Source organism: Anas acuta, chromosome 7, assembly GCF_963932015.1.
Source record: "Anas acuta chromosome 7, bAnaAcu1.1, whole genome shotgun sequence".
Taxonomy (NCBI): Eukaryota; Metazoa; Chordata; class Aves; order Anseriformes; family Anatidae; genus Anas; species Anas acuta.
Window position 1 is genome coordinate 8610392 of NC_088985.1, and position 19622 is coordinate 8630013.

At 44.4% G+C, this 19622-nt stretch overlaps 1 long non-coding RNA gene across 3 annotated transcripts in view; it reads left to right on the plus strand.

Annotated features, from left to right (window-relative positions):
* LOC137859559 (uncharacterized) overlaps positions 1–19622 on the plus strand; it is a 100160-nt gene that overhangs the window by 59614 nt on the left and 20924 nt on the right. For 2 of the 3 annotated variants that reach the window (XR_011098374.1, XR_011098375.1), the window contains exon 4: positions 5296–5369. This is a non-coding gene — a long non-coding RNA (uncharacterized lncRNA). Of the gene's footprint in view, positions 1–5295; positions 5370–5724; positions 6507–19622 lie in introns of those variants that run through there. The other variant, XR_011098376.1, reaches the window with a different exon arrangement.

Here is a 19622-nt window from a genome sequence, read left to right on the forward strand (position 1 = left end):
TTTTCTGGCTATGAACCCTAATCATATTTATAAAATGAGCCTCTAAACAGGAACATAAGAGTTAAATATAAATTCTAATAGCTATAACTGTTGTTGCTCGTTTGCAGTTTATAACTTTCCTAGAAATACTATATTGAGGTATGAACTGGGGAGATGATCTGCACCACCATGCATTGCTGCCTGGGATAGAGCTGCCCTGTGATTAATAGATGTCTTAAAGTGAAAAGTGAAGATGGAGTGCTTGCTTGGGAAGTACTGTTTTGCCATATGCCGACTCTGAAAGTACAGATGCTTAGCTTGTGAGTAACCCCCCCCCCCTTACAGAACTGGGGCTTTCTGTAGCCAAGTGATGTTTAGATATTCCCTAATAGGCTGTGACATACCTCTTCAAGGAGTAGTTCCCTCTTTTAGATTAAATCTTGATTTTCTTTGTTTTATATCTGCCTCTTTTACAGGCTTCTCTGGAGATCTCTGTGCAACTCAAGTTAAGAGCTTATTAGGAGCTTCAGTCATTCTTTAAGGCTTCTTTTCCCCTCAGTCCTCAGTTATTTGTGCTATGTGTTCACTGCTGTTCTTGAATGCTCCGCAGGCAGAGCAGGTCAGGTGGATTCTTCTAATTCCTTGACTTTCAAAGCCTTTCCCTAGTATTTAAGCCACATGATTCTCTATAAAATCACTAAAAGATGTCTGACTTCAGTTCTGTGTAATGTCCTGAAAGTGTAACAGTGGCTTTTCTTTAATACCTCTACAGTATTTTTCTACTTTTGATTCTTGGGAGTAGATGTGGATTAAACTATAAACAGAGCCTGCAGAAGGTGCTTATCATTACTGCTTATTTAGGATTAGCAGGGTTAGTGAAAATGACCCCTTTCTGTACTGTGACAAACCACATGCTTATTTGTACGTTCATGAAACAGCAACATAAAGCTGCGCAGCTCTGCCCTGAGTTTTAGCAGCTGTGCCACTGAATCCCATGTGCAGCGTGGTAGGGCTACATGCGAAATAAAAGACTCATTGTGAAGCCCTGAGGGCCGTGCCGTATGCCTGGTGTGTCAGAGCATGAGAGCTGGGGCTCACAACACTAGAAGCTCTCATGTGCCAGGAACACGGGATGGGGGGGTAATGGCATCCCTGGTGCCACCTGACCCCACACAGCCATGTAAGGGACACCGGCTGCTCCAGGCTTGTTTTCCCATTTGGACAGGGCTCTGCAGCTAACTGCTGGCTGGAGGTGGAGCTGAAACATGAAGCAGTCCTGTGCTGCTCCCAAGAGAGCTGCCCAAAATGGTGGCAGTGCCAGTAATGAACTTTGCCTCAGGATTTCAAATCCTGAGCTACTGCAGAAGAGCTTCATACACATCTACTTCATGTGGACAGATCCATAATACATCTATTCCCAGCACTGCAAAACACTTCTCAGTATCTTAAGGGACTTTGCACTGGTGATTAGCGATTGTGACTGCGATGTGTCCAGGAAGAAAGCCAAGATCACGGGCTCTGACACCAGACCTACCTGTAACAGCAGGTCACTTAGCAGCTGCAACATGCACATGCTCAATGGGAGTGTGCTGTGAGTCTTCCTTTACAGGAGGATGAATAAGACCCCAGGGCTTATTAACAGTCTTCTGTAGGGTAGTTCCTTCTTGATCCCAAGTCTAGGAACTGGTGTAAGCATTCATCAGTCCTCTGTAACTCTTCTGGCATTGAGCAGTCTCCAGGGCTTGCACAAGGTGCACACACCTTCCCTGCCCAATCTTCGCCCAAGTAAGTTGTACATGAGGGAGAAAGATATGTTTTTGGCCAAAATAAGTAATAACTAAAGCATGGTATTTAATATAAGAAGTGTTAAAAACCATGATCAAGTGGTAGTTGTCCTCTTGTGTTCTTTCACGGGAGTAGAAACAGACAACCAAGTGTTCACATTCATGAGCTTTGATTTTATTTAAAGGACTTTCTAAGAGGCTCTCAGTGGTGACACTGTTCAGTTCTCAGTCCACGACACAGCTTCAGTTCTTCATTCCTACTATCTTTTCAGTTAACCTTGACAGCCTTACCCTCAGTTCATAGTTCAGCTGCTCACAGGCACTGACACGAACTACAAAAGCTTTTCTCAAAGTCTGTCTTGGCTCTGCTGCAAGCATGACCCCAGCTGAGAGAAACAGGGGTCTGATGATGAAGCTTGGCTTGTAATGTAGATTGTGGGCTCTACACAGCTCCTTGGCTTTCAGGACAGTGACTCAGACACAAGGGAAAGCTTATTAGGAGTGTTAGGAATGTGTTAACAATTCGTGTCCATGAAGAACAGTCCTGTCTGCCTCTGGGCCCTGCACTGGCAATTTAATTCTTGAACCACAGATGCAGTGTGTCCCAGTCTCCCCCTCATTCTAGTCAATTTATCAAGTCTTCAGAAAATACTCCTCAAATTTATGAACCTGTTTGCTTTTGTTATTCCGGACTTCTGTTTCTAACAGTTACAGCCTTTTTTTTTCTGTCTTCTTCAAGATTAACTTAACATGGCTATAGGTGTGACTGTCCCTGTGAATGGCTGGTGAGGAATGTTTTAATTACTGGTGAAGTGTCAATAAGAAAGTTATTTGTGTTTGTATGAAGTCTTTGATGTCTGGGGGTTTCAGAACAACTGATAACAACTAGTGACTGTTATGGGATACTATGCAAGCCTCTGATATCTGGCCAGGTGGCCAAGAGATTAAGAAGAAGAAAAAAGCTGAAGGATGGCTGGGAGACAAGACCTGCAGAAAATGTTCTATAAACTTGGTACGGTGCCAAAGGAGTACAAAGGGGAAGGCCGAGAAAAAAACTTGGAGAGGAAGACTATGAACCTTCATCATGAAAGACCCCTAGAGACCCCCAGAGGAGACTGGTGCGCATGCTCCAGTAGGAGGGACTGGACCCCAGAAGCTAATTCATAGAATATCCTGAGTTGGAAGGGACCCTTAAGGATCATCAAGTCCAACTCTTGACACCGCACAGGTCTACCCAAAAGTTCAGACCATGTGACTAAGCGCACAGTCCAATCTCTTCTTAAATTCAGTCAGGCTCGGTGCAGTGACCACTTCCCTGGGGAGCCTGTTCCAGTGTGCAACCACTCTCTCTGTGAAGAACTTCCTCCTGATGTCAAGCCTAAACTTCCCCTGCCTCAGCTTAACCCCGTTCCCATGGGTCCTGTCGCTGATGTTAAGGGAGAAAAGGTCTCCTGCCTCTCGACACCCCCTTACGAGGAAGTTGTAGACTGCAATGAGGTCTCCCCTCAGCCTCCTCTTCTCCAGGCTGAACAGGCCCAGTGCCCTCAGCCGTTCCTCGTACGTCTTCCCTTCCAGGCCTTTCACCATCTTCGTAGCCCTCCTCTGGACACTCTCCAACAGTTTCATGTCCTTTTTATACTGTGGTGCCCGGAACTGCACACAGTACTCGAGGTGAGGCCGCACCAGCGCAGAGTAGAGCGGGACAGTCACCTCCCTCAACCTACTAGCGATGCCGTGCTTGATGCACCCCAGGACACGGTTGGCCCTCCTGGCTGCCATTATAATAGAATGATTATAGAATGAATAGAATTTCTATAATTTAGAAATACTTCTAAAAAAACCAGGTTAATTATAATAACCTGGTTTTTTTTAGAAGTAATAATGAATATGTATTAGTCTAGGAGCATAAAAATCAGCTGCTTGATGTAACTGGTGTGCGTCCTGGTGGAGCGGAGACTCCCGGTGCACCCAGCGCTGTTTGCTTACCTCTATTCTTTTATATTCTTTTAATAAATCCTATTTTTTATTTAATCCTAATTTGAATCCTGAGCCATTTCTAACAGGAGCACAGCTCATTTCTGCTTCTACTGAGCTTCTGGGTGCTCCCTGCAGGTGCTCCCTCCTGCAGAAATGCCTGGGGGCTGAAGCAGGGACTTGACCCATTAAACCTGGCCACAGAGCAGAAGCCCATTGTATTGGCTGCTGGCCAGCTGCTAGGGCCACTCAATTACTTTCATCTCCCATCTGGACTGGATTTCAACCAGTGACATAGGGGTAGAAAGCTTGCTATCCCGTTACAAATCCCCTGAAATTTCTGTTTTGCCAGCTGTCTGTACTGGTAAAGCTTTTTGCTTAATGGCTACCTCTCACATCTTATCCGGAGGTCTTAGGGACCTCTGGCTTTACAGATGATGCAGTTTTACAAATAAGTTGCATTTCCAGACCATCAGTAATGTTTCTAAAAATGCCTGGCTGTCTTGAGCATCCAGGCAGGAATTAGCCTCGAGGCATCTTTTGGTCTAATTGGATAATTGCCCAACACTGTAAAGGCAGCTAAGAATGGGCCCACCCCATTTTTCATATTATTTGCATCTTTTTGGGTAACACAATTAGCATAATGCACTGAGTAGCTATTGATGCTAATTACAAAGCTGCATCTGGAAATATTTGTAGCATCCATGTTTGCTATGATTTTTCAATTTGAAAAGCAATCACTTTTCAGAGCATTGGATGAATCATGATTTTTCAGCGCGGAGAAGAGGATGTATGAGCAGCCTCCTGGGACTTCTCTATTAAAAGAAATTCTTATAGTTCATGCCTCAACTTTTGATTGCAATGCTTTATAATAATACTCTGACATATTGTTAATTCAGCAGATAGTGGAAAAAGTCCTCCCTTGACATTTTTTTCTTCGTCTTGGAAGGTGTCTTTGCTATAGTTAGGGAAGCCCTGCTTCTGTACAGAAAATACCATGCAGTGATTCTTGTACATGTGGTCCATGGCTCCCTGCTTAGGGATCACACTGCTTGAAAATATATCAAGTACTGCATTTAGCAAGAGCCCAGTGGGTTGCTGACCTGCAGTGTGATTTGGTTTGGTCACGTAGTAACTTCAACACACAGTCCTTGCAGACCGTTGGCAACATAAACTGTTTTTTTTTTTTTTTTTTTTTTTTGTCTGTTTGCTGTTTGGTGTAACAGGACTCTGCTGTTATACCAAAAACTTGGGGTTCAGGGTATCCAAATACGTTGGAGCCAGCTGCGTGTTCCCTATGTTGAGCCACATTGCTGTGTGTGGAGCTGTGTGTTGGCATTCAGGGACACTGTAACTGCTGCTCTTGCAGAAGTCAGAAGTTCTGAGGGCTGCAAAACCAGGCTAGACCACTGTGGTGTACAGGTGGCTAATGCATGTGAGCTCTGCCTCGTACTGTGCCTGTGAGTCCTGGATATACTCTGGGCACAACGAAGTGTTTTAGGAAATACGTCGAGTATTCAGTTAAATAACTGATTTTGTTTAATTTTTAATGTTCTAGGCTATGTCTACATTGGGATAACTGCGGGTCAGATTCCCTTAGTTCACACCACAGCAGAGACCTGAGGACTCTCGGTATGTACAAAAGAGGAAGCTGGAGCAGGTCTCCTGGTGATGCAGCTTGTCACTGACGTGCTTAGAGGCATTTCCATTAAATAATTCCTGAAGGAACTGTACAGGACCCTTACAGGGGTTAAAGCCCACAGCCATCTATTTAGCCGAGAGATAAGAGCGAGCAGTTTCTATTTATGCCATGCAGCTGTTGAAATGAGCACACTGCTGGCTAGAGGCATCTGCACAGCTGCTTTAAGTAGCTTATTGAATCTGAAGCTTTGCTGTTTACCGCTGCCCTTTAGTCCTTGTCAAACTGTGGACAGAAAATTCATGTTTGTTCTTACAGAACAGATACCATGTTCTGCTCTTTCTGTAGGAAAAAAAAATGCTTGCTTCTGAAAAGCAGCTCAGGAAGTCAGATAATAAGCATGTAGACTTGTCACAGTCCTCCGGAGCCTGGACAAAGCAGTTACCGTGTCTGCAAGAACTCGAGCCCTGTTCTCAGCCTTCAGGGCAGGGTGTCAGTCCTTGGACACCACATCGTTTTGTACAACATGGCACCTACGTCACACTGCACGTCCTCCCCAAGTTCCAGCCAGAAACCCCACAGAAGAGCTGTGGGAGTCTTTGAGGTCCCCCAGGAGCAGCCAGGCAGGTGAGGTGGTGCTGCCACCGAGGGCAGTGTGCAGTGCCCACATGAGCTGGCCTCTGTCCCTCGGGGCAGGGACCTTCCTATCTGTGGCCACTCCATCCCCCAGGGCAGTGCTGCTGCTTTCTTTGTGTGTTGACCCAGCAGTGGGACATAGGATTTGGAAGCAGCACGGAAAAGATCCCATGGGGGAGGCACCTGGGGCAACCAAAACTTCAAAGCACAAAGGTCTTACACAGCAACCTCTTTCCCCCCTGCCTTCCCCTTGCAGAGCCTGGAGACCTGGGATCGTGCATGCTGTTTTCCCACAGTCTTTGCACACACATAAAATGCTGTGGTGCTTGTTAGTGCCTCGTAGGCACTATAAGAAAAAGGGAACAAAAGATTTCAATTCTATGAGACACAGTAGAACAATTAAATCTCATGCTGCCAAGGCAATGTATAAATAAATACAGGCTGTCACCTGTATTTCGCATTTACTTACAAATGAAATGATTAAGTAGAGCGTATCAGCTAAGGTTTGTTAACTTATTTTATTATAGATAACTACAATACGAATGCAAATCAATATAACTGGCTACTGAGGAGATATGAGAGCTGCATTATTTCTATCAGCTTGTGAGAAAAGTTAGCCTTCGTTTTAATTTTAGATACGGGGCTGGAAACATCACAGAATTTAAATTGAATAATATATGAGTAATTTCAATCACTAACTTTATCTAAATATGAGGAACAGTTTAAATGCCTTTCCAGAGAATGTCCCACCCGTTCTTTTGAGGAAAATAGGGTTTCAACAATAGCAATACTTTAATGAAAGCCCTTATTGAGAATTGAAATTAATTACTCAATTGCATAAAAGGACTTGTGATGAAATTAATAGAGTAGAAAATTTGTAATGTTAATTCAAATCTAAATTGACTATGGAAGAAAACTTCAAAGGAACTACTCCAATGGGAGCCTTTTGCTGGCTGCAGTAGGCATGGGTAGGGCCTGGAGTTAAAGAAGAGCTGTAAGAAATGTCTGGTGGAAAAAACCATTTTGCTACTAAAATCACCCAGGATGAGAAGATGATGAAGATGATTGATTGGCGGTCTGTGTGCCAGGTATGGGATTAGCAAGCAGGCAGAGCTCCTGGCAGTTACATGTTAATAATGTCACGGTAGAGTCAGATTAACTGGGGGCATGCCCAGTGCTAAGCTGCTGTGGGGTCACCTTGGCCTGACCCCGGGCTTTCCCTGCAGGCACAGCTGGCTGCACACCGCAGTGAGTCTCATGTGCCCGTGGCGTAAAGTGTCGATGAAATATAGCCCAGGATCTGCCTCTGCTGTTTCAGGTGCAGTCTGTCTCTCTCAATATGGAGTTTTTAAGGTCCTTCTGGCACTCTGTCATCTGTGCTAGAGGCTTACATACCCTAGTATCCCTCTGCAGGTGAGGCCCGTAACAGTGTCAGGTTATTGATGCAATTTATCTGTTGTCACTTGAGGCAAAAATCACTACATTGAGGTGCTTGCAACTGGTGTAGCTGGAAATGACTCATCCAGAAATCTTTAAAACCTGACATCCCATCAGCACCCCCAGAAAATACATTGGGAAACTTCAACAGCTCTGCAGTATTCTTCTGTTTGGAAGGCAGTCCATAAAAATGCCCTGCGTTGGTTCCTGCTGTATGAGAGCCATACGGTCATTTAAAACTGCAGTAAAAAGACTGCCCAGGTGCAAAGGGAAGGGGGTTGGATGCAATGGGAAGTCTTAATCTCATTTCCAGGTACTGCCATGAATCAGCTTTTATATGAGCTGGGCACAAAGCAGCGTGGGGCTAGGTAGATGCATGTAACAGGACTCGGTGGCATGGAGTCCTTTAAATCAACTTTTTTTTTTTTTTTTTTTAACTCACAATTAGAAATGGCTATTCTGTTCATTTAGAATTTCCGGGCTGGAACTCGCACGATCTACTTCAGGCTATTGTGCAGCTTGAGAGACTTGTAAGAGGAAGAAAAGGGCTATTTTGAGTAGGAAAAGCTCCTAATCTGTAATTACAGCACCACCACTTAGCTCTGGTAATTTAGCTACAAATGTCAGCGAAGGAACTGGGGAGCAGCAGCACAGCGCACTCCTTCAGTGGGCTGTGGTGGTTGCACCCTGCTGGCAGCTCAGCTCCACCACAAGCATGTTCTCACTCCCTCTCCTCAAAGGGACAGTGGGGAAAGCAAGCAAGCTGGGAAAGAAAAAGGCTCCCTGGTTGTGGTAAAGGGAACTTCACTGAAGGGAAAAGGGGTGTGAGGGGTGGGAGCAAAGGTTCCCACTCACATGGGGTGGGAGATACCCCTTTGGTCGGTTTAGGTCAGCTGCCCTGGGGACTTATTGTACAGGCTGAATTTGGGTTTTGGATATTCACAAGCAACTTCCAGGAGGTGTCATATATTTGGGCAGAATAAACCTGGAAATGTATCTACCACCCTGCATGTATCAGGCTATTAATGAACTAATGCACAGTGCAGTGAAGGAGGAGGCCAGCAGCAGCATCAGGTGCTTTGTAGCCCAGGCTGAAACCAAGTAGGCTGTCACAGACTGAAGGAAAAAACATTTTTTCTTCCAGCAAGGTCCTGTAACTGTTCTCCCTCATATTAAACAGAAGGACATTTCTGTAGAGCCTACAAGTTCAACTTGTGTATCGATTATGCGGAAAGCATTTTGTTTATTGCTGCAGAATTTGCTGGATGCCCTCACAGGTGAGGGAATTTTCCACTTCTAGATCCATTTCAGTCTCATGAGCACATTAAAATGTATTTTCGACAACTACCTATGGTGCTCAGAGGCCAGGAAAATTCCTTTTAGATCCCTCAGGGTCCGACTCCCTCGTTCTGGTTCTGCTGTGTCATCCTGCAGCGCATCCTGCTGTTGTATCGCTGCTGACAAATCAATTCCCTGGGCCATCAGTTAACCCCCGTGGGCCTGCTACCTAGCTCTGCAGCAGGCAGGGGACTTTCTTCCCTCTCAGGAAGGTACAAGAGGAGTCTTCTGCCAGGGAGAAGTCGTAACGATGGCAAGCAACACGCAGGCAGTGCTGCAGACCTGGATGGGACTTTGCACGTGGGATTTATCTTTCCACTAGCACGTATGTAAATGCTGTTGTTTGATGAGAGTGAAAAATGCATCCCTTCCGAAATGGGAGTGATGTGGGGCTGGCTGCTGCATGGCCCCCTTTGGCAGCCTGTAACCCCTCTGCCACTTGACTGATGTGGACCAGGGCTACTCTGATGGGTGCTGCTGATGCTTTCAATGCCACTGCAAGAGAGAAACAGAGAAGACAACAGAAAGTCATGTGTTACATGTCTGGTACAGCTGGGGATATCTCAGTAGGGTTTCAAGGAGCCTAAAAGGCCCTTGAGATTTTCATTGTGTTTTATAAATTCATTTGCAGGGATTGACATTAAGAGCGTGCTCTCAGGGCGCTGGTGATGTTTCTCTGCTCACTGGAAGTGCCTGCATGCCTCTCTTCGTGCTGTTGTTCCACTCTTCAGGTGGCACAGGAGCTCACATGCTGCTTTTGCCATCCAGCATCAGTGTGTGTGTGAGTGCCACAGCCAGGATCACAGCTTCCTACTCCCTTTGCACTTCTCCCCTGCTGCTAATAACCCTCCGGGAATGTGCCAAAACAAAAAAGGGGGCAACCTCCAGTCCCTTTACTTAGAGGTTGCAAATCCACCAGCTTTACTCCAAATCTGTGCCAGGGTAGGGGCAGATCCTGGCCTTGGTGAATGTCTTGGTGAATTCCTGGTGCATATTTTCCAGTTTGTCATCTTTAGACCTACACTTCCCTGCCTCTTGGGGGTGGGAGAACACTTCTGAGCTCAGGCTTTCTGCAAGGAAAGGGTCTGCTCATCAGAGGCATGTTTACACGGGGGAGAACTAGCTTTGATACTAATTGAGAAGTTGGCCTTGTATACTGCGGCTGTTTTCACATGCATAAGCAAATATGCTGTAAACAATAGTTTAGACCCTAGGCAAACATTCAGTGCTGAGGCCTAGAAAGAAAAGTTTGTGCTCCATTTCTGCTTTAATGTGCAGCTATATTAACTGAAAAGCATACAAACATAGCAATAAAAACCTCTCCTGGTGGAGTTAACACTGTGGGCCCATCCAAACCAATATTCCTGAAGGAAACGGGGTGAAGCCTTTGCAGTGCAAGTGTGCTCCTTGGTTTGCTTGCAAAATGTTTGTCCATGCAGGCACTGGAAGTAACTGCTAACCTTTAAGACTGCACAGTAATACTAACAGGGCTTCCTTTTTAAGGCTGTATATCCTGCTCTCTGGAAATTAGTGGGGGAGAAACTGGGGTGGGATCTCTTACTTTTGAAAGAAGCTTCAGTTTTGCAAGGAATTTCAGCACATGTTCATGGACTTATCATACTCCCTTTTCGTTCCACAGGCTCCTTAGAAAATTGTAGCTCAGTAGCTACGATTTAGGTGAAATGTTAGAGCTACTTCTGTTATTGCTGTTCTTACATCATGAGGACATACCCCAAAAGCTATATCCATTCTGCTTTGGCAGCTTGAAACAGTATAGCACACAAATCCCTGCCTCAAGACTGAATTGCGATCAGCCTGTGCAGTTACTGGTGCCAGAGTATCTATGTCAAAAGCAACCTGAAACTCTTTCTCAACAGTGGCTAACTGAATTGGATTTATTCCATGGTATATGGGGTTGCTGTCAAGCATCCCGTTGACTGGGAAGTGTCTAGTAACTCTAAGTTTAAAGTCAGTAAAGGAATGCAAATAATTAAATTAAATTAGTACATCTACAAGTCTGTCAAGATTAAGCAGAAATATAAGAATAGGTATATTACTGTCAATAACCAAGGCTGAATAAAAAGTGTAAAAAATGCCATAATAAACTACAGCAATTAAGTTGAAATAACTTGATGTTTGTCAAACAAAACTCTAGAAACCTTACATTGCTTTGAAGCATTTATTCCAATTAAAAAATATTAAATACATACTGTGCTTTGTGCTAGAGAAACAAAAAGAAAATAAATCAGAAGATAATGTAGAAATCCTTGAAGAATAGTCTACTTAACCACTTTCATTTTTTTTCTGTGCTGTTATCTGTTACTGCAACTGTTCATGTGAAGTTCAGGCTTTGATTTTTTTTTTTTGATGGCATTGGTACTGTGTGGTAATTCTCTGCTTGAATGTGTCCTAATTATGATATCAAATAGTTGATATGAAACAGACTTCTGTTCTACACAAAGGGTTGACTTTATGCAGAAGTATAAGTACACTTACAAGTACAAAAAGTTTTCCATTATCTAATTAACCAAGTATAGGTGCAATTTTAATTTAAATCATATGGTAGCTATTATTTAAACATGAATGTACTTAAGTCTTGAGATAACTGATTTTTAATGTATTTAATAGTTAAGCACAGGTTCTCATTTTTAAAATCTCAGCCAAGCCAAGAAAAGAAGAAAACCTAATATGTGAGTCCCAGGCTAAGCCATCATTTCAGTCATACAAGAAGCAGACAGACATCATCAAACCCTGACCTGAAGCTATTTATGGGGGTGTAATATCATACTTAGATGTCATATTGTGCTTTTTTCTTTAGCAGGCTTTAGATAAGCACTTGCTCCAAGGAACAATTGGTTCAGATGATGGAGTAAGGTTGCCTGCTCTTGTCCAAGATACCATCTTTTGTATCCTAATAAGTCTCATACACCCTCTGTATTTCTACAAATGACAGCTGCCGCTGAGCTTTCATATCAGTTGCTGTTTTATGTGAAGCTTATATATTCCTCCCTATTATTATACTCTTGCAATGAACTCAATCATTGCACGTTAACCAAGAAAGCAGCTTCCTCCACTCAGGCCTTTTGTTCTGTAGATCCAGTCCTGTAAATGCACACCTGTTAGAGTTCTTGGAGTGGCAGGAATAGCTGCAATTTGTTATTGCTAATTGATCTCCTGCAGGGGAGGTGGCCATGCAGTCCAGGAGCAGTGGGCTTTGCCTCTGGTGAGGCAGCAGGTGGAGGGGACGAGGAGCTGAAGGTCACAGGCTGTAGGGATGGTCACTGTCAGGGGGCTCCACATCCAGCTGCTGAGGGCCGGGTCCAAATTCCACAAAGCCAGGTGCTGTCAGGAGTGCTTTAAATAGCATTTTTAGGGGTTACTGGGACATACTAAGTGACATCTAAAATTCCTTGTAGTGCAGTTTTCTGTGACTCTATAAATCTGTGCTTATGTTGCCTGCTGAAGGTTGTTTATGCACTCTCTGCATAACGTCTCCATTCTTATGCCTGCTGAATGCAGATGGAATAATTAAATACTTGCATTAATGGACTATTAACCTATTGAATCCTTTCTTTAGACAATAAAAAACTTGGTAGCCGAGTATGACATTCCAGGCCAAAAGCTTGCTAGCTTCTGACACAAGACCACAAGGCCACAGCTGAATTCTTGGGCCATTCTGCCTACTTTCTTGGTACTACAGCAGGCAACCATGGCATACGGTCCTTCTAAACCAATGAAGCCCCACAGACACAAAGCACATCATCTTGCTTTGCTGTCTAAGCTGGCAGTTGTCTCCTGCTTCATGCTAATTCCAAATGAGACAATTTCTACACAGATTCTAAGTTTTTAGAAAACAACCTATTATTTTGATAATTCATACGAAGTGAACAAGCTATTTTGTTAAAATACCGACCTAATGCTGATATGCCAAGACCCCTTAGCTCCTGAGAAGCAGTGTTCCCCGGGGAAACCAACCAAAGATACCTCTGTAATGCCATTTTAATTAGATCCAGCTACCACTAAGAACCACCCCGCCCCAAAGTGAATTGGCAAGTGCAGCAATTCGACTTCTTAGAAGCTGAACTTAAGCTGTTTCATTTTGGGGTTTAGGCTCCACCATCCATCCCCAGTGCAGGAAGTTGGGTCCTTCACACCCGCAGCTGCAGCCAAGCCCCGCATGGGCTCAGCCTTCAGCCCTTCTGTAGGCAGAACTTAAAAGCAGTTGTTCCCCCTGCATTTAATGAAAAGCTGGAGAGAAGAAAAGGCCAGCGATTAGTAACAGTAGCTAGTTAATTGATAGAAATGTTAAAAAACCCCTTTGATAATCCCGTGACGAATGTCCGAATGGGACTGTGACAATGACAGCTTTGGAATACGCACTCATCTGGAAAAGCAGCTTCAGTATTGACCAAATTGCTAGATCTATTTCAACGTGACTTTGCACTTCTCATCAACTTTCAGCAATGATTGTATTACAGGAGACTGTACTGTATACTTTTTTACTCTGCAGTATTAAAAGTCTCCTTAAGGTATCTACCAAGACAATTACAGCTCCCTTTTTGCTCCCGTATGTTGCTCTGGGGGCCTTGCACTGGAGTTGTGTGCTCCCAGCTGCGCAGGCAGAGCCAGCAGGGCTCCTCTGGGCCTCAGGAACAGCCTGTGGCCTGCCGGGGTGAAGGACAGAGGGAATTTGTGTGAGCACACCAAGAGCGGGGCTGTGCCTGGGCAGAACGGGCTTGTCTGGTGTCACTGATGACACTCCTGTATTGCTGAGGCTGTGTGGCCTGGGGGGCCCAGGACAGCTGACAATGAATCACTGGACGGCACTGATCTAACATCCCTACCTATGGAAATTCATCCCTGGTGCATCCCTTATGTGGGAGCATGTATGCAGTCTGTCGTTACACATTTCTTGTTGTTCTGCATTGGTCTTGCACTGGCAAAATCCCAGAGGTTTGGGGCTCCAGCTGTACCTCACTGGCCGGTCACTGGCTGGCGGTGGGGAAAGCCAGAAACAGGACTTCTGTTCTTGATGCTTCAGAAGCCAGTATCTGAATCTGGAAATGAAATTTGAGGTTCTTGCCAGAACTTAGCAATAAAAACATGATTGAAACATGTCTCATATGTCAGGCCAAATTTTACTAAGCCTTTCCTTTGGGAAAAGATAAAGATTTCCAGGGTGGATCATGCTGGATATGAAAGGCTAGAAACATCTCTTTTCACTTCTAGGCTGCGTGTGAAGTAAGCAGAAACATGTTTCAGCCAGAAGGCTGAAACAATTTAATCCTCTTTCCTAGCCACTGGTATAATTGCAGGCCAACCCTGAGCCAGGTGTTAGAGATCAGACCTTTCTGCCAGCATAACCGGGCTGTGTAGTGAGGAAAGGGAATATTCCCACCAAGATCCTACAGGGCTGAGTGGAGCAGATTTTTTTTTCCTGCCACACTTAATATGCAGAGCTAAGCAAGTTCTGTAAAGCTCTGCTGCTCTGTTGTAACTCATCCAAACACCTGGGATCTGTCATGAGTTAATAGGTAAGGGTTAGTGTTTGCCAGCCCAAATTTTCCCAGTCTGTGAATCCTTTTCCCAGTTGAGGTTGCTGCTCTGCTGAACTGTGGCTGCTTTACAGGCTCACAGTAAAATACTGCAAGCTGTAGTATTGTGACTTTGTTGAAAGCAGTTACAGGCAATAATTAGTGTCTGCTAGAGGGATGTGTGTACTTCCTTTGCCGTTGTTTAGGCAGGTAAATGCAGGGGCAGTGGCTCGAGTGGCAGAAACAAATGCAATGGTCTCCATATTCTCTAAAACCCTGTCATTGCTGGCTGCTGCTAATTTTCTAGTTGAGAATAACGCAGACCAGCAGACCTTCACTGTGCAGAGATTCTGACCTCCCAGGTGAATTTAGTCTTTTGTATTTTAGTTGAAGCATTAAATGCAATTGTTTCTAGCAATTTTGAATCAATTTTCTTAGTTCCTGAGGCTTTTTCCACACATCATCTTACTGAGGTAACAGCCAGCTGGGCGTGAAACCAAGAAGAAAAGCATGAAGAGAAAAATGCAAGGCAATAAAGAGTATCGAATGAGCACAATTATAGGAAAAAGAGATAGAAAGTCTATTCCTCTCCAAACTGTAGACCTGTGAAAACTGTTTTTAAACCTGATTACTGTTAGTAATCTCACCACTGTTGTCCTCTTTCTCCTACAAAACATTCCTGTGTGTGGCAGATTGAACTGGAATCAGGAGATAAATCCTCTTTAAATAAGCAGCACTTTCTAAATTGTTTGTGAGCATGGCACGTGGGCCTTGCACAGCTCAGCTGCCCAGAAGGCATCTTTGGGAGAGTAACAGGAACTATCGCACCGTGCTCCGGGATGCCAGCAGATCTGCGAGGGCTCACCTGTAGCTTTATAGTAGCTGCCAGAATCACATCTGTTACCTGTTGGGTGGTGCTTGAATGCCTCCGATCTAAAACCAGGTGTCAAATTCAGCAGAGTTCAGTCTGTAATGCATAAACTCCTACAGGAGCTTAAAATGTGGTGTTTAGATGGAATGCATCTGTTCGGTGCCCTTTATCTCTGTCCTTCACGAAAGACCATCAATTCTCAGCCGAAGAACAGAGCTCCTGTTTTTGTATTTGGTGTTTGGCTCTGCAGCCTATCAAAGGTTCTCATGGGAATGACCTTACAAACTCCTCAGTGATAAAATTCTGCAGAAAATCACAGTGTTGCTCCATTTACATTGCAGTATGTGGAGCAGGGCTGTTGTAATAAACTTCTGGTTCCCTGTTTGTGCACTGCCGTGAACTCTTGATTCTGAGTGGTGAAATAGCTGAGTTTATGCATGGCAATGCAGATGGAATTGATGCATTAGAGTTCAGCAGGTTATCATTACTGTAGAAATAGATAATGACGTATCTTCTAATTAGGAGAAATGCTTAGTGGTTAGGGTGAATTAAAGGCTAGAGCTGATTTGACCCCAATCAGTACAAGTGAGGATATAGTGCTTCATCATGCAGACAGTGCTGATAGCATCAGGGTCCAAAAGCCATCTGCTCCTTCCAGTCTTTACAAGAAATGTGTTCAAGGGTGTTTCTAGGACTGTTCTCTTTCAATCTTTGGTCTTTCATGTAAATGGGAGTGAGTTGAGATTCCTGAGTGCAATTATTTTAACTCATATTTAAGTTACTGTAATGTTCGACTCCAGTTGAGGCAAATCTTAGCATGCTGGCAGATCTGGTGCCAGCACGATGCCTACCTACTGCCCATGCCTGGCCTGGGAGTTGGAGATTATACATTAAAATATGAAACCCATTTCCTCAGCAGCTGTACCTTAGGGACATCCGTGCATTTGCAAATCTCAGTACAAGGAGCTAACAAATGATCAGGTTACCTGTTGTTTTTACATTTTCGAAGATTCTTATTTAGCTTGAAGGAAACTAAAATTGAATTTATCACATTGAATATAACATCAATAAAAGGTTTTCAAATGTATTTCACAGCACTATGACAAAATGCAATCTAGCAATTGTGAAATAAGTATTATAAGCTATGTAACAGCCAAAGAGGTGGAGGTAGTTTTAGGTACAAATCATGATAAATTCCTTAATAAGGGGTTTTGTTTTGTTTTCTATCAAAGAGAAAAGAATATTTGCAATGAAAGGACTGGTATAAAAAAGTGCTGCTCCAGTTTTACCAGATGCCTCCCAGTGAGCGATGTCATCACTCACTGGATTTTGAGGGCACTCCTTTTCATGTCTGATTTCTGTTAAGCCAGGCAGTGCAAAGAAACTGCTGTTCTTCAGCAGGGCACTTCCACATGGAGAGAAAAACTCACCTCTGGTATCAGCCTGTGCAGGGAGTACCTGAAATTGTTTATGCTTCTCTCCTGTTTCTCATTGCCTTTGGAATTAATTTCATCCTACAGGATGTGGGAAAGATAAAGACAAGGCAGTCTCCTGAAAGCAAGGTTTGTCACTGTTCCCACCACTTGTACAACATGGCTGTTTTCTTTTCCCATATGCTCAACAAAGGGAACAGAGAGGTAAACAGAAATACTTTCAACATTTTGCACTGCCTTTGGTAAAGCAGAAAGATGGATGTAAGAAGCATGAACACTGAAAGGTAAGAGGACATGATGATGAATTGTCATGAATGATGAATTCACAACTTCAGTCCCATAGGGTCCTGAAAAGATGAAACTGAGTATAAAAGTATTTTACAATCTTGCAATACCGTTTGCAAGTTGAACTTGGAGTATTTAACTTGCTTTTATAGAAATGTTCAATTACCTGTGAAGGTCTTAGAGATAATCATAGCCTTTGTGTTTAAAATATTTCACTTAGGGATGAAGCCATTCATTTCTAATGGAAGTTATTCCAGGAAGGATATGTATACAAAAGCCTGACTTAAATTTACTGAATGTTATTTGATAGAGAAAACCCTGCTTTCATATAAGCTGAAATATGTTTTAAAGGAATTTATGGGCTAGTCTGGAGCACTCAAAAAAAAAAAATAAAAATGAGTTTGCACATACTTAGCTCAAAAAATATTTTTGATTCTATTAGTAAAATCATGGTTGTACCCAGGTAAATATAGCAACCTAATTGCCATTTTTCCTAAACACAACAAAACAAAAAAGCCCACTAATTATTTTAGTTCTTGTCATTCTCTCAGAGTCGTGGCATCCCAAGTACTGGAAGACAAATCCCTTGAGAGAGACTGCAGGAAGTTTATTCACAGCAGCAATCTCTTGTGTAAACATATCTTCCCCTGTGTGACTTGACCCGCAGAGGAAGTAAGGCACACCTACGGAAAGCGGGGCTGGTGCAGGAGGTTTGCCAGAACATAAGCACGGCTTTGAAAAGTTGCTCGGGCAGGGAGTGATTCTTACCATACTTGCACTGAGCAGCTTTTCATGTATCAATTCAGGTCTTGCTTGCAATACGAGTTTGGATTCCTGAGTATTGCAAACACATTGCAACTGTGCAGTGAGGGTCTGTGCAAAATATAAACTCTGTATGGCAAATAAAAATACAATTTCTAGTTGTATTTCTCCTGAAAACTACTTTAAAAGGTAGGTATTATCCATATTCCACTTGTGTTGGAAAATAAAGAAATCAGATAAGGAAGTCTTAGTCATAAGGTCTAAATGTGGACAAGAACTTTTCAGGTAATGTATCGTATGACTTACCAGAATATTAAACTTTATTTACAGAATCACAGAATCACAGAATTTCTAGGTTGGAAGAGACCTCAAGATCATCAAGTCCAACCTCTAACCTAACACTAACAGTCCCCACTAAACCATATCCCTAAGCTCTACATCTAAACGTCTTTTAAAGACCTCCAGGGATGGTGACTCAACCACCTCCCTGGGCAGCCCGTTCCAATGTCTAACAACCCTTTTGGTAAAGAAGGTCTTCCTAACATCCAACCTAAAACTCCCCTGGTGCAACTTTAGCCCATTCCCCCTCTTCCTGTCACCAGGCACGTGGGAGAACAGACCAACCCCCACCTCGCTACAGCCTCCTTTAAGGTGTCTGTAAAGAGCCATAAGGTCCCCCCTGAGCCTCATTTTCTCCAGGCTGAACAAGCCCAGCTCCCTCAGCCTCTCCTTGTAAGACTTGTTCTCCAGACCCCTCACCAGCTTCGTCGCCCTTCTCTGGACTCTCTCAAGCACCTCGATGTCCTTCTTGTAGCGAGGGGCCCAAAACACAGTACTCGAGGTGCGGCCTCACCAGAGCCGAGTACAGGGGGACGATCACCTCCCTAGCTGCTGGCCACACTGTTTCTGATACAAGCCAGGATGCTGTTGGCCTTCTTGGCCGCCTGAGCACACTGCTGGCTCATATTCAGCCGACTATCAACCATCACTCCCAGGTCCTTCTCTGCCTGGCAGCTCTCCAACCACTCCTCTCCCAGCCTGTAGCTCTGCTTGGGGTTATTGCGCCCCAGGTGCAGGACCCGGCACTTGGCCTTGTTGAACTTCATGCAGTTGACCTCAGCCCATCGGTGCAGCCTATCCAGATCCTCCTGCAGAGCCTTCCTACCCTCGAGCAGATCGACACACGCACCTAGCTTGGTGTCATCTGCAAACTTACTGAGGGTGCACTCAATGTCCAGATCATCGATGAAGATATTAAAGAGGACCGGCCCCAGCACCGAGCCCTGGGGAACGCCACTAGTGACCGGCCTCCAACTGGACTTGACTCCATTCACCACGACTCTTTGGGCCCGGCTATCCAGCCAGTTTCTAACCCAACGAAGCGTACACCAGTCCAAGTCAGGAGCAGCCAGTTTCTTGAGGAGAATGCTGTGGGAGACGGTGTCAAAAGCCTTGCTGAAGTCAATCAAGGTAGACCACATCCACAGCCTTTCCCTCGTCCACCCAGCGCGTCACTTTGTCATAGAAGGAGATCAGGTTCGTCAAGCAGGATCTGCCTTTCATAAACCCATGCTGACTGGGCCTGACCGCCTGCTTGCCCTGCAAGTGCTGCGTGATGACTCTCAAGATAATCTGCTCCATGAGCTTCCCTGGCACTGAGATCAAGCTGGCAGGCCTGTAGTTTCCCAGGTCAGTCCTCCGGCCCTTCTTGTAGATGGGCGTCACGTTTGCTAGCCGCCAGTCAACTGGGACCTCCCCTGATAGCCAGGACTGCTGATAAATGATGGATAGTGACTTGGCCAGCTCCTCTGCCAGTTCTCTCAGTACCCTTGGGTGGATCCCATCCGGCCCCATCGACTTGTGCACATCCAAGTGCTGTACCAGGTCACCAACCAGTTCTTCGCGGATGGTGAGGGCCACATCCTGCTCCCCATCCCCTTCCACCAGCTC